We start from the raw sequence: 14453 nt of genomic DNA on the forward strand, positions 1-14453 counted from the left end.
ACCAGGATAGAATTGTCATATATTACCAGGACAAGAATCTTGGGACATCATAGTTGATCACTGTGATGAGATGACCGACTCTGAAAGGCGGGCCGCGATTCATGCCCCAGCCACCAACACAAGTGGTAACTCCAAGAGGGATGTGGAAAAGTCAATACCACCCCCCTCTGTCATGGATGTGGAAGAGTCAATAACACCCCCCACTGTCATGGATGTGGAGGAGTCAATACCACCCTCAACTGATAGGGATGTAGAAGAGTCAACACAGCCTTCAACTGTCAAAGAGGTAGTCCCACAGTCACAGGATCCCACACCAGGTCCCTCAAGAAATAAGGACCCAGTGTTGTGCCACCATGTCTCAACACCAGGTAAGCGCAAATGAGCCGGCAAGCCACGTATAAAAGTCTGATCACCAGATGGACGGTGTAAATATGTGCCCATAGACCAGGCATAGATGATGCTCATAGTGAGTGGCATACACCCCTAAAGGTGATGCCTGAGCAGTATACACCTCTTAAGATGATGCCTGAGCAGCGTACATCTCTTAAGGTGATGCCTAGATGGCTCCTTTAAGGCACCTTTTAAGGTGGTGTCATAGACCCCCCATCCCCTTCCCCAAGTAGGAGTGGGGTGTCACAAAGTGAAATTGTGACGAGAAAATAATTAATAATATTATTAAAAGACGCTCGGCTATCAGCAAAGCTGGCTGAATGAGGAGATTAAGAGGGTACCAATGGCGCACCATCTTCCATGCATTGAGAGGATTCTCACCATCTCTGGCGGCGGCGTATCTCCATCCCCTCTACTTTGGGAAAGTATTTAAATGCTGGACAAGCCCCAGACCATAGCATTCCACTCTCAACCTCCCTCCTACTTGTACAGCAGCCCGTCGGCTGCCATCCGTCCCTCCTGTACAGCGACCCGTTGGCTGCCATACATCCCTTTCCATCCTTCCCCCCAGTGCACAGCGGCCCATTGGTTGCCATCCCTTCCATCCATACTCCCAAGGCACAGCAGCTCGTTGGCTGCCGTCCCTCCCGTCCATCCTCTCAGGGCACAGCGGCCCATTGGCTGCCGTCCTTTCCGTCCATCCTCCCAGGGCACGCCGGCCCATTGGCTGCTGTCCCTTCCATCCATCCACCCGGGCACAGAGGCCCGTTGGCTGCCATCCATCCTCTCTGAGCACAGCGGCCCATTGGCTGCTGTCCATTCTGTCCATACTCTCCAGGCACAGCGGCCCATTGGCTGCCGTCCCTTCTGTCCATCCTCTCCAGGAACAGCAGCTTGTTGGCTGCTGTCCCTCCCTTCCATCCTCTCTCGGTAAAGCGGCCCATTGGCTGCCATCCATTCTTCCTCTTCCTACTATACTGGAGTGGAACTGAGGCCTTAAAGCCAATACAAAATTACCTCGAAGTGGTGTCATCAGAGTAGAGAGCAACCTTCACGCCGTCAGAAGCACCAGGAGGTGCTGCCCATGCCAGCTAAGGTACAGAGAAGAAAGAAGAAGAACTTTGACGTGCCTCCTTTCCCGCCCACATTACAACAGAGCTAAGTTGTCCAGGAGCAACACCTGGGTATCAATCACCCACCTCTGAAGGTACTCAGGGTGATAATTCTGATATACAGAGTTGTTAGAGCCAATGAGGTGGGCTTCTAAACACATGACTTAGTAGCTCAGAAAATAAAATTGTTACCTTTAAAAGCGTCTCGTTTGGGTATGGCGGGTTCACAGTGGACTGTAAGAGCGTTCTCCTCGTTCTGGTAGGTGGTAGCACGTTTAGATAATCAGGACTCACTTGCACTGGCGATGATGAATACATGGGCCCATGTCGCAGCGAAGAGGTTACACAATGAAGATCCAAATCTAGATATTTAGCAGAGTATTCTCACAATAACTTTTCCTAACTAGTCACAGTAGTAGTTTAAATTCAAACAAGCAAAGGGGTAATACATTTATAACTTCTTTAAAAAGAGAAACAACCATGTAGCATCAGGACAGCAAGCTTCCTCAAAAAGCAGTTACAAGCGGTGGGGACTGGGAAGCAAAAGCGGGGGAAGCCAGAGGGAGAACAGTGCCATCTACATATTGAACTAGGCGATCTCAGAGCGGCTGATGGCAGTGGCATGCTAGATGGCCGTGGGTGAGCGCGGTTGATTCAAATGGCTGGCCCATACATACTCCCCCCCAAAAACAAACAGTTTTTAAATCGGGTGAAGCAGCAACAAACACTGTACATTGCGGCAGGGCGGGCGGCAATAACTAGATGGCGATGGGTCTGCAGTCTTGAATACAGTGAGCGGAGAAGTCCAGAGCAATGTGGTGTGAACACGGGAGCATGACGTGAAGACAAGCAGGGCGGCACAGCACAAGTTGCGGAATGCGCGTAGACATGAACTGCAGTGCGGTCATAGAAGTAGACAAGTGGGGCGGCACAGAATGGTAGACAGCACCAAAAGAATATTATCATATAATTTGTATGGATTTACCAGCAATTGAATAATATCCCATTATTCCTTCCATATTATGAATAAGTATTGCAACTTTACAACTGTAAATAAACCTTAGTTGCTTCATCATAAAAAATGAAATTTTCAAACTCGTAAATATACCTTTTTGATACTTGGATGTCGAATTCTCAGTTCATGATAGATGTAGGATATTATTCTACAAATCAATATCCTGTTACAAATCAATAACTTTTATCAATTTCACACATTCATAGGATGTGTCCTCAACTGTCGCCTGCTGCGAGTCTCTAATTTTTGTACAGGCCCGACAGTCGAGACCAGCGACATTCGAGGCCAGCGACGGTAGAGGACTCCTGAAAAAGTGGCCTCAAATGTCGCCTGCGTTAGGCGACAGTTGAGGCCACTCTAATTTTTGTACAGCCCCGACAGTCGAGACCTGCGACGGCAGAGGACTCCTGAAAAAGTGGCCTCAAATGTCGCCTGCGTTAGGCGACAGTTGAGGCCACTCTAATTTTCGTACACTCCCGACAGTCGAGGCCTACGACCGTAGAGGACTGTAAAACAGTCCTCTACGGTCGTAGGCCTCGAATGTCGTCGGTCTCGACTGTCGCGCCCCCCTTGGAAAACGTGTCACTAACTGTCTTTCCGGTAGTCTTCCACGACGTTCAGGCTCTTTTGTACTCCAAATATAAGGGGTTTTCTTACCTTTACCTTTCAAAACAAATGAATTTCTCTGTCTTTGTTCACCATTGTGATCATCATCTTGTTCTTCAGCTCCATGGTTATTGATGACTTCTTCTTCCTCAGTGGCACTGGACTCATCTGAATGGTCACTTTCATCTTCAATGTAGTCCGGATCCAAATCAGAATTGTCACCGAATAAACTAGCACTATCACTGTCATCGTCCTCCTCTAATAATTGTCTGATCAAATCGGGATCATTTAAAATATTCGAAGACATTTTCACATTGAAATAGACAAGAGACTGTTCAGTATATATAAAAGAAAAAATGAGGATAAACTGGAAAAATACTTTCGTAGATATAACACTGGGGTCTGATGAACCCCAAACACAATTGAATTGTTTACTGCTTAACTATCTGGAGTCGACTGGTCATTTTTGACGTTGCAACGTATTGACAGGACTGCCAACTGGATTTACATGAAGCAAAAGTATCCCCTCTATACTTGTTACTGAGATATCATATCACAAGAAGAAATATCAGTGGGGTACGCTAGACCCCAGTGTTATATTTGAAGGGACACTGTATGGGGTGTAAGGGACACTGTAAGTGTATGGGATGGGACACTGTAATAGTACGGTACTGAAGCAAGACGTTTGTATCAAGAGAACTTTCCTAACCAAGTATGTTCAAGTTCAAGGGTTTTGGCCACTATTCATCAACGTCTGTCTAAAACAGGTTCTTTGATGTCCAAAGAGCACATTTATGCAGGCAGACTCCAATCTACTATGAATGTAGAGTTAGAAGAACAAGTTCTTAATGAAATTTATGAACATCCAGAGAAGAGCACTAGAGAATAATTGTCAGGGCAGTTTAATGTCAATCAATCTATTATTTGGAGGATACTAAAAGAGCAACAATTACATCCATACCACCTCCAGAAAGTTCATACTCTATTGCCACGAGACTGCATTCCTCGTGCTGGTATTTGCCGATGGTTTTTAGAAAAACTTGGCAACTCAAACTTTCTAACAAACGTTTTATTTACAAGAACAGCTATCGTTAACGTCCACAACCAACATATATTTGGGCAGATGAGAATCCTCATGCCATCAATCCTAATCGTCCACAACATCAGTTTTCAGTAAACATTTGAGCAGGAATCATAGGAGATCATCTACTTCTGTTCGAGCTTTCTCCCAGGCTTAATGGCATAATCTACTTAAACTTTTTGAGAGAGGAGCTATTTATCTTACTTGAAGATGTATCTCTTCAGTTGCGCCAAAACATTTGGTTTATGCATGATGGAGCTCCAGCACACTTCAGTGTTGCTGTTCGTGAACACCTGAATCACAGCTTTCCAAAAAAACAATGGATAGGCCGAGGTGGGCCAGTACCATGGCCAGCTAGGTCACCACACTTAAATCCTTTTGATTTTTATCTTTGGGGACACTTGAAAACCTTAGTAAACAATACTCCGATTGATACCATTAAGGAACTCCGATTAAGGATTTTGAATGGAATAGAAATGATAAAGCAGACTCCAGAAATATTTTAACTGGTCCGACAATCGATGAGAAGACGTCTGAACATAAATGCATTAAGAAAAACGGAGGTCACTTTGAACATCGTCTTTAGTCTTTTGGTATAAGTTTAATGTCATTAAGATATGTTACTTTCATATGAAAATAAAACTTTTCATAAAAAACCCTTAATAGAAGTTTTAATAGCGAAGTTTTAAAAATCGCTAGCCATGTATTCAGGTTGAGCGCGCCACACCGAGTTCGCTACCGCGGCGGTAGTACGGCGCACTACCACCTACGACCGCCTGCTAGGCAAATTTTTGTGGGGTAATGTACTATATACATAAGAATACATTTTATTTAACTTTTATTTGAATTTAGTTTACACAGCTTACATAATTCTTTTCAGAATTGAATTCTCTACAATTTTTATTGCGAAAAAATATTTGTTTACTGATCATTAAAGAATGTTATTGGGCATCAAACGTAGAAGTCTGTGTTTTTCTACTTAGATTTTTTGCATATTTCAATTTTTTATCAAAAACTACTCACACTACAACTTCCAGACTAGTTTTATTCAATTTTTCAGATATTTTTCCATATAAATTCACCATAAGTTTTCAAAAAACTAGTCTCCAACCAATTCAGCATCGGTGTATTTCACCAGAGGAACTGAATTCCGGGCGAAATCTTTCACCCAGTATAACCACTACCTCCGTAAACAAAGCCATAGTGCATTCTGGTGACGTCAGCACAGGTAGGGCTCCTACACCAATAAAAACATTAGCTGATATAGATCAGCTGAAATCAACAAATTATTATTGGTGTAGGAGCCCTACCAGAGCTGACGTCACCAGAATGCACTATGGCTTTGTTTTCGGAGGTAGTGGTATAACTCGCTAATGAAGCGTTTATGGATATAATATGTTTATGAGAACTTTTTTTCTTATTATTACCTCTATTATCACGTATTAAATTATTTTACCATAATTAAGAATCACTCTGTATAATATATTAGTCTCTGCAATAATTGATGTTTTGGCCGCGCCTATAACAGAGCTTGGGGGGCTGACACTGTTCAGTTCGTTAAACATCGCTTCTCTATCGCTGTCTTTATGTTACAGTGAGTTGGTCTACTATATTAAGGTAGTGGAATTAATAGGAGAACAGCGTTGCCGACTCTCTGCCTTACCACTGCCTTCTATAGAGCTATAGAATATATAGCTGATACCGGTATATATGATGTAATATTATAAACTGGTCATTCTTGTTTAGAATTATCAATTATATTTTATTCGTCAAGAAAATGATCTGTTTATTATAGCCTATTTCTAAAGTATTTTTGAAAAACGATCTGGCAACGTTGCCGAGCTAGAAAACAATAGCACTATCTGCTTTGTCGAATGATAGACAATATGGAAAGCATCACCAATGTTAATCAAATACTGCCATTATAAAATGGACTTCACTATAGTAATTATGTGATCGGAAGCTCCAAAAAATTAGCCTTTTATTATTAATTTGGCCAAATTTATTCGACTTGATTTGGGGAATGTAGAAATTTAGGGTTGATGTATGATTTTATTCTGATAATAAATTTATAGCAATAGTTGATCATCAATTAGTGAGTAACGCCGGTTACACATTGGGCGGTTTCTGCCGCGGCGGTAATTTCGCCGTCGCCGCCGTTCGAGCAGTAGTCTATAGACTTAAATGGAAACTTACACACTGGGCGGCAGAAACGCCACGTGGCCATATTGCCGTTGGCGGCAGCTGTGCAGCCGTCCACTGCCCCTGCGGCTGGCGGTGTTTTTGCTGCTCTTGTCTACCCAGTGGCGTACGTGACTAAATGGGCGTTTACACATTTGGCGGTTGTCTACCGTCGTCGCTGATCAGTCGTCTTTCCCAGTTGCTCCAAGTCAGAGGTCTTTGAAAATCAGCCTTTTAATTTGTGTCTTGTTGTAAAGTTTGTGAGTTGTTTATAACATTTAATTATTGTTTCAAGTGTTTGTGGTTGACGAATGTGAGAAAATGAGTGAGTTAATAGACAATGAGTTGTTAATATCATTTGTAGAACAGAGGGTTTTGTGGGACAAAACCCTCGACATATTTAAGGATTAAGATGCAACAAGGAATGCGTGGAAGGAAGTGTGTATGGAGATTAGGGGGATTTTTAAACTCTGAATGACAAGGAAAAAAATGCATTTCTCTGAACAAAAGTGCTAAAAGTTGTTGCCTTTCCATTTTGAGTTAAACACTTTATAATATTATACTTTTAAAAAATGTGCTAAATACAATTAACTGAACACTCATGAAACAGAGAAGTGACAACACATTTGCGGTGAAGAACTATAAGAATTATTTTGGCTATTGATCATACCTGGTGGTAATTTTGCCGCTTGATGTTAAGCGGTATTTTTGCCGCTGAATGTATAAGCTCGACTTTTTTTAGAGGCGGCGACGGCAGTTTCGCCGCCGCGTCAGAAACCGCCCAGTGTGTAACCAGCGTTAGTAAACTACTTCTCAAAAATATCTCAGTTTTCATCTCCAGCAATTAACCTGATCCTGTAACTGCAGTATTTTTGTATATCTTTAGCCTAAAGTGAATATAAGCTGAAAAAAATTGTAGAATACTTTGAATATGATAAATATTTAGAAAGATAAAATATAATAAAGAAGAATATGGAATACATAATTTTAGTAGTTTATCATATTTCTCCATAAATTAGTCTAGAAAAAAAGGCAACAGACAATAGGCCTAACTGGTGCGGCCTTGGAAATGGATAGAGCTACCTAGGTACCTTGTCTAATGGCAGACAAGTTTAGCAATATTAATCAGATGCTGACTGTAACCTGGATCTCACTATAGGTTTATAGGTCAACATTTATGGGGAATAAGCAACTTTACAGAACTTCTCTTCACTGGCCTTTAATAGTCAACATTTCCAAAAAAGGGGATGATACCTAAAATACTAGAAAGCACAGTTTTTTTTAATGAATTGCGAGTATTTGTATTCAAGCTTTATTATTTAACAGATCATATTCAACAATTTTCTGATTATCCTAAATACATTTTCAATCTACAACACATTATAAATATCGTTTGCAGAGTATGAAGACTCGTGCTTCATCCTGTAATATATTTGGAACAGTACAAATACTGCTATCTTGAAATATTAAAATTCAAAATACAATATTGATAAGAAATCAAATTGACGGATTTTTTAAACATTCAATGACATTTCGACGGACCAGGCTAGGATTGACATCATGTGAAGGATTAACATATAAACTGAAACGCTCTACATCAATAATATTATAATTTAAATCAAGTAACTCTAAAGAATTATTTTTCTGTAAAAAAGATGGTAAAAATTTCAAAAGTTACGTTAGTAAAACTGTTACAGCTACAGATAAAAGTATTAATATGCTCTATTGTTTGGAAAACAGAGACTGAAAAAATGTCTTCAATATAACGAATTGAAACTTTTGGTTGAAAGGATTCAATAAATTAATGATCATAATGAAATAAAAAAAAATACTTGTCAAGAGTCATATTGATAAAACACCAAATATCATAAAATTATGAAGCACTAATATACAAATGCTATTTTCAAAAAGATATTCTAAGATCACTATGATGAAGAAGTTGAACATAATACAATAGATGGAATTAAATGAATATCAATCCTCCAACATGTAATTGAGATGCGTTTAAATATATACTAATTACACTCGGAATACCTTTGCCATCAACATCCATTGCCTATATTATAAGTACCGTAATCAAAAACATTTTCACAAATTCATTCTGGAATACTTGGTATGTACAATTGCAATATCATTAAAATGCTCGAAAGTCTTATCATGATCAGCATGACATACTTTTTGATTGATTTACTTTACATAAATTTACTTTAACAAGTGATGTAATAAAATGGGCTGATCTTGCAAATTTCTTGATTAAAAATTATCACTAAACAACACTTATTCTACCAAGACAGTCTCATCAACAGTACTTTACACCTAACTTATTGAACTGGATTTAATTGATGTTTTTTAATGCAGTGTAATTTTACTTCAACTAAAATAAGTTACTGATAATTTTCGATTCAGTTGAAGGTTGCAGGTATTAATACGGATATACAGGCTATTTTGTTCAATGCTATAGTTAGAATAATATTAGATTACAATTTAAGATTTCAATTTGATAATTTATAATGGTTACTGACATGCTAACTCAAAACTAGTCTATAATGTGTGTTTCTCGTTTTTGATTGAATAAATTTTCAAAAATTTGTGACTGAAAAATTATTTTTGAAACATAATAAGAATCAGACACCAGCAAATTATGTTATAAATTTAATAACAATTGTCATTCCTTTATCAAGTTCTACACATCAATACATCACTTAAAGTATAATAGGTAGATATATTGGAAAATATATAATAATTAGCCATGAAATATTTGAACAGAGTAGCATAAGGAGTCAATAAGGAGGCAAAGGAACCCTAAATGTATAGCCTATTGACATTTTTACAGTTCTGAATCGTGAAAATAAAAGAATTATGGAAAAAATTCCAGCATTTGGCAATTTTTATTAGGTACCAAAAAGGTAATGGTAAATAGAGATAGGGCCTGCAAATAATGTCCCATTTTTGGTGGAATCTAGTAGATCGTGGAAAATTAATGTGTAAAATGATCATAAAATTAATGGGAATATTACACTGTCTTTCTATAGCATTATTTAACTCATTTTATTGATAACAATATTATTTGATGATACTCAACAATATATTATTATTGATCGAGCTACAAAATGTTTAACATTCTATCCTGAATATTGGAAATACTAAAACTGATTGACTTCTAATCATCAATAAAACATGATTACATTCATGTATCCATACAAAATTACTGACTTCGTATATGCCATAAGATTCAACTAAATCTAAGCGTACTAAGTATTTAGAAGCAATCAACCTTTTTCTATTTCCAATAGGATTTAAACTTGTTTAATGTCATAATAATGAGTACTTTATTACCACCTATACCTATCACCTTAAGTCAAACATCTCTGAAATGCTAGACTGATTCAGACTACAATTATTTCAAGTTACCATACATACGTGTGTGATTTTCACTTTCGCTACCAATGAAAATTATTCAATGCAGATAATCTACCATACCTACAAGTCAACTATCATGTTCAAACAAGAATAAGAGTAGAAGTATTTGGGATTTCTAGTTTTAATGCCTTAGATGTTCAGATTGTCCATCAAAAGGATGAAGTCAAAAACTGAAAACTTATTTGCAAATAAGTTATAGCAAATTCTGTCAAAGTGAGAAACAAGAGAAATATTTTAGTTGATCCATGATAATAATCATATTGTAGGATTACAATAAGCCTACTTTATTATCATTATTCTTGCTTTCTCTTCTCAAGGTGGCAGCAATTAAGTTAATAGGAGGATCTACATGTCTACTAAAATTATTATTAGAACAATTTTTTATAATACGGTACCTATGTCAATTGTCAAAATGATAATTATAATGACATCACTAGTGGAAAAAAGTATGGAGAGATTCAAAACAATCCTTATTTGATGAATTACGACCGTAAAAAACATATTTTGCCATAATTCTAGATTAACTCGATTAATGATGAGTGTATTCAGTTTACTGTGAGCTTCATCCCATTGGGACTTGATTACACAATGTTGACTTGGAATTGGCGTGAGTACCGTAGCTAGTTACAGCCCATTGTCATGGTTGAGTTTGTTTTATGAGATTGGTATCTCATAAACACTCACAAAAGGCACTATTACAAAAGAATTGAGGGAGAATAATATAATAGAAAAGACATTATTCATTTATCCCGAGAATTCAACTAGTAGTTCTATACAGATTTCGCTAGTACAGAGGAAAAGTTATTAAAATTTCTATGATACTAAAACGTTTTTTAAAGAAATTGATTTCTATAGTTTCTCCAAACTGTAGCTATTCGCTCATGGGAACTTGGAATTCTACAAACACAATGATTATTTGGGACTGGAGAAACAAGGCCCAAAAATATTGTATTGAACTTCACAAACTTTTTGTTATTTTTCATTCGTATGATACCTTACAGGAAAATACAATATTTTTAAATTGAAATGTATGAAGAAAAAACACCAGTTTTGAAAACTTCCAGTTGAAAAATTCACTTCAAGATTTTGAAATTGTATATGAATCCTCAAGCATTCACATTTTAAATAGTTTTCTCAAACTAATTGAAATTCACTGAATCATGAAAAATGAGGAGCTCAAGAGTAAGATATAATTCGTTTACTAAATAAATATTGAAAGATTAAAGTCTATGAGGAGGTTGTGTAGTCTACAATTCTACAAATATTATTAATTTTATAATTTATAATGTATGCACATTTTTATAATAACTAACATGACTATATTATTTCTATCCCTAGCTAGAAAATCCAATCAACGTTCTCCACTGATATATTTTAAAATGTCGTATTCACATATTTATATCATTTACAAACATTCACAACGATATTCATCACTTAAAAACCTAGTAACACTTACTTCTTCATGCCAATAAAACTTTGTACAAGTTGTAAAAATAATTTTATCAGCAATTTGTGACAGTAATATGCAATAAAATTTATATTATTTAGGCCACTGTAATAATAGAATTTTCAATGAGACCATTCACCTACTGTCGTTAGAAATAATGAAACTACACTCACTTGAAAAACCTTTCACAGTCCACAGATAACAGTGAAATAACCAATAACCAATTGAAGGACTGGAAACAGGACAAATTTAATTCTCAATTTAATTATTTTTCAAATTGCGAAATTAGACACTGTTTCAAGCGTTATATTAGAACTGATATTTGATAAGTGACTGTATCTCTTCTATATTTAATGTAGGTACTAGTAGAAAAATTCTTAACGACCGAAAGCGAGTATTTATAACTTTTATGTGTAGATTGATGATGAATAATTTTTACACTACAAGTTGCTATCTTTCATTTTCATAGAAGAGCTAAATCAAGCTAAGCAATGCCAATTTTCTAGTATTAGAAAAACGCAAATTTATTCTTAATAAACAATATCATCAGAACTTTAGTATTGTAAGAGCCTATGCTTCAAATGATGAACTTATGTACAGATATCATAGCTCTAGTAGATTTCTTTTACTAATTTGGGTAGAATACTCTACATTTGCTATTTAAAAGGAGAACTAACGAAAAGTCCTTTAAAAATGCAACACATTGGTTTTAATTAAGTTCAAGTCGAATAATAATAGACAATATAAGAGGGATCTCAACTGTATTCAATGATCGTATTCTTGAAAATGGAATTATTTTATTCGCCAAGATTCTATTTTGAAACTACAGGCTATTTAAAAAGGTTGTGAATAATTTTTTCAGTGAACTTTTAATACATAAAAAAATTGATGATTTCAACATTTTGAAGATAATTAAATAGCATGATGTACTATATTCTTTCAGATCAATTCTAAATCAATCTGTGAAAGACACAAGAGCAGATGAGTAGCGTGAATGAATTGTTGAAGCTCATCTAACAGTAGAATAATGGAAATGACTCATAGAATGATAAGAAGATTGGGACAAGAAGCAAACAATAGAATTTTTAAAATTATTCAAGTTTGAGAAAAACATAAATTTTTCATTTCAATTTTCAAGTTGACATTGAGACATAAAATACTTGAGATGCAAAGAATTAAAACCGGAATTATCATGAAAAAGAGAATGAAGAAATTATATAATTTATTAATCCGTTACAGTAATTCTGACATTACTGATGAACTAATAATCGCACCTGACATTGACTCAAAAATCTAGATATTACAAGGTGAGAATTATTTTAGTAATAGGCATAAACTAACAGCTTGAAAACAAGATTAATTTTTACACTAACACATTTCACAGTGTTTGGAAAATTCAAATGATTAAAAAATAAATTGCAGTGTGGCGAACAATGATTTATGATCAAAAAAGGTTGAAAGTTCTGTGGAGCTGAATTATTGATGGATGGAACAGATTAGATCATGCACCAATAAAGCACATGTTTTCTTATAAAACACAACACACATACTACTTCATGCAAGTGTATTGAGCTGAATAAACTCTGAATCATCGGTTAATATACATTTTTCATATAGTGACGATAAACGAATACGATCCATTCAACATTTAAAGCACTATGATCATTGGTGTCTTGAACTATAATGGAGATTTAGTAACTAGCTTGGATGTAGTTTTGATTTGTAAGGTGCATAGTAGGCTATCATCGTATAATTATTCTTGATTCCAGCTCTGATGATACGAGATCACAAATGCAAAGACAAAAGTACTATTATGAATATTAGTATACTAGCATACGTGAATACTAGTTCTAGTCACTGATCCAGTTTCGTAATCTCTGTAAAGTGACTGTAAAATGTACTAATGTATTGAAAAATTCATGAGTCACTTCCAAGTATGAGCTACTTATTTGTAAATGAATATTCGCAGTTATTTTGTTACCTGGATGCAGGTTTAATATTTCAACAAGAACAAAAACTAATTTGTTCGCAAAGCTTAATATTAGCTTGAAAGCTGTAATATAGAGTATAATATTCTTTATATTTTTCAATTTTGCTCCATATAAATCAAGACAACAATATTGTTAAAATCTGCACATACCATTCACACATATTTCTCTAGAAGAGAATATTTGTAACATATTAGGCCTTTGAATGCGACAACCTGCCGACAACAATCGGCACATTATTTTTTGTGGGTTTCTTCCAAAAAGCAACAGCATAACAATATTTAGTATAATATGATACAATGGTAGAATTCACAATGGATGAGGACCAATAAAACAGCATCACCATATAAAAATAGGATTGCGCAAACAAGTGTATTCTATAATGCTAGCAAGCGAAGGCATACACAAATGAGCAAACATTGATACATCAAAAACAATATTGAGCACAGCCTTTAATCAGTCAATGTTTTGTACATTGATTGACTGGGCAAAAATCAACAGACAACTCTCAATTTGTCTGCTTTGGAATTATTATTCATCGAATATAAATTCCACTTCATCCAACAACAACAACAACAAAATCCACGATATAAAATCTATAAATGCACATTTATCAACATAACAATTTGCCGTCATTACAACAGAATACATTACAGCAAACAACCGACAATTATTATTCTCTATTAGCAAACTACCTATAACTATTCAATATGTTCAATGCAATGAACAACAGCGTTATCAACATTGAAATTTACTAATGGATATTCCATAACAATATTTAATCTTGACTTTTAGACCTATTTATAATCCTAGATTAGTGATAAGTTTCTATTTTTCTGGCGTATTGAACTAATAATTTTTCAATTGCAACTAGATGGAATGTTTTAAACATGAGACTGAGCCTTTATTAAATAAACGCATTCAGAATCACGACAAGGTAGACTAGACCAGATTTGTGAAGAGACATGGTTTACTAATAACTCACCTCAAAATGGGGAATTTTGTTGACTAGAAAAACCAATCACATTTGTCACATAATACATACTGTATTATATAATACAGTATTATATGATAATGAAAATAACGCGCTTAGCAATAAACGAGGTAGATCTCATTTGGTTTTCTAATAGACTGATTTCTTTGAACTATTTTTTTTTTAATATTGGAAATCCTGCCAAATGATAAAATTTGAGCATGTAGTGTTATTATAAGT

Source organism: Nilaparvata lugens, chromosome 1 (assembly GCF_014356525.2).
Source record: "Nilaparvata lugens isolate BPH chromosome 1, ASM1435652v1, whole genome shotgun sequence".
In the NCBI taxonomy this organism is placed as follows: Eukaryota; Metazoa; Arthropoda; class Insecta; order Hemiptera; family Delphacidae; genus Nilaparvata; species Nilaparvata lugens.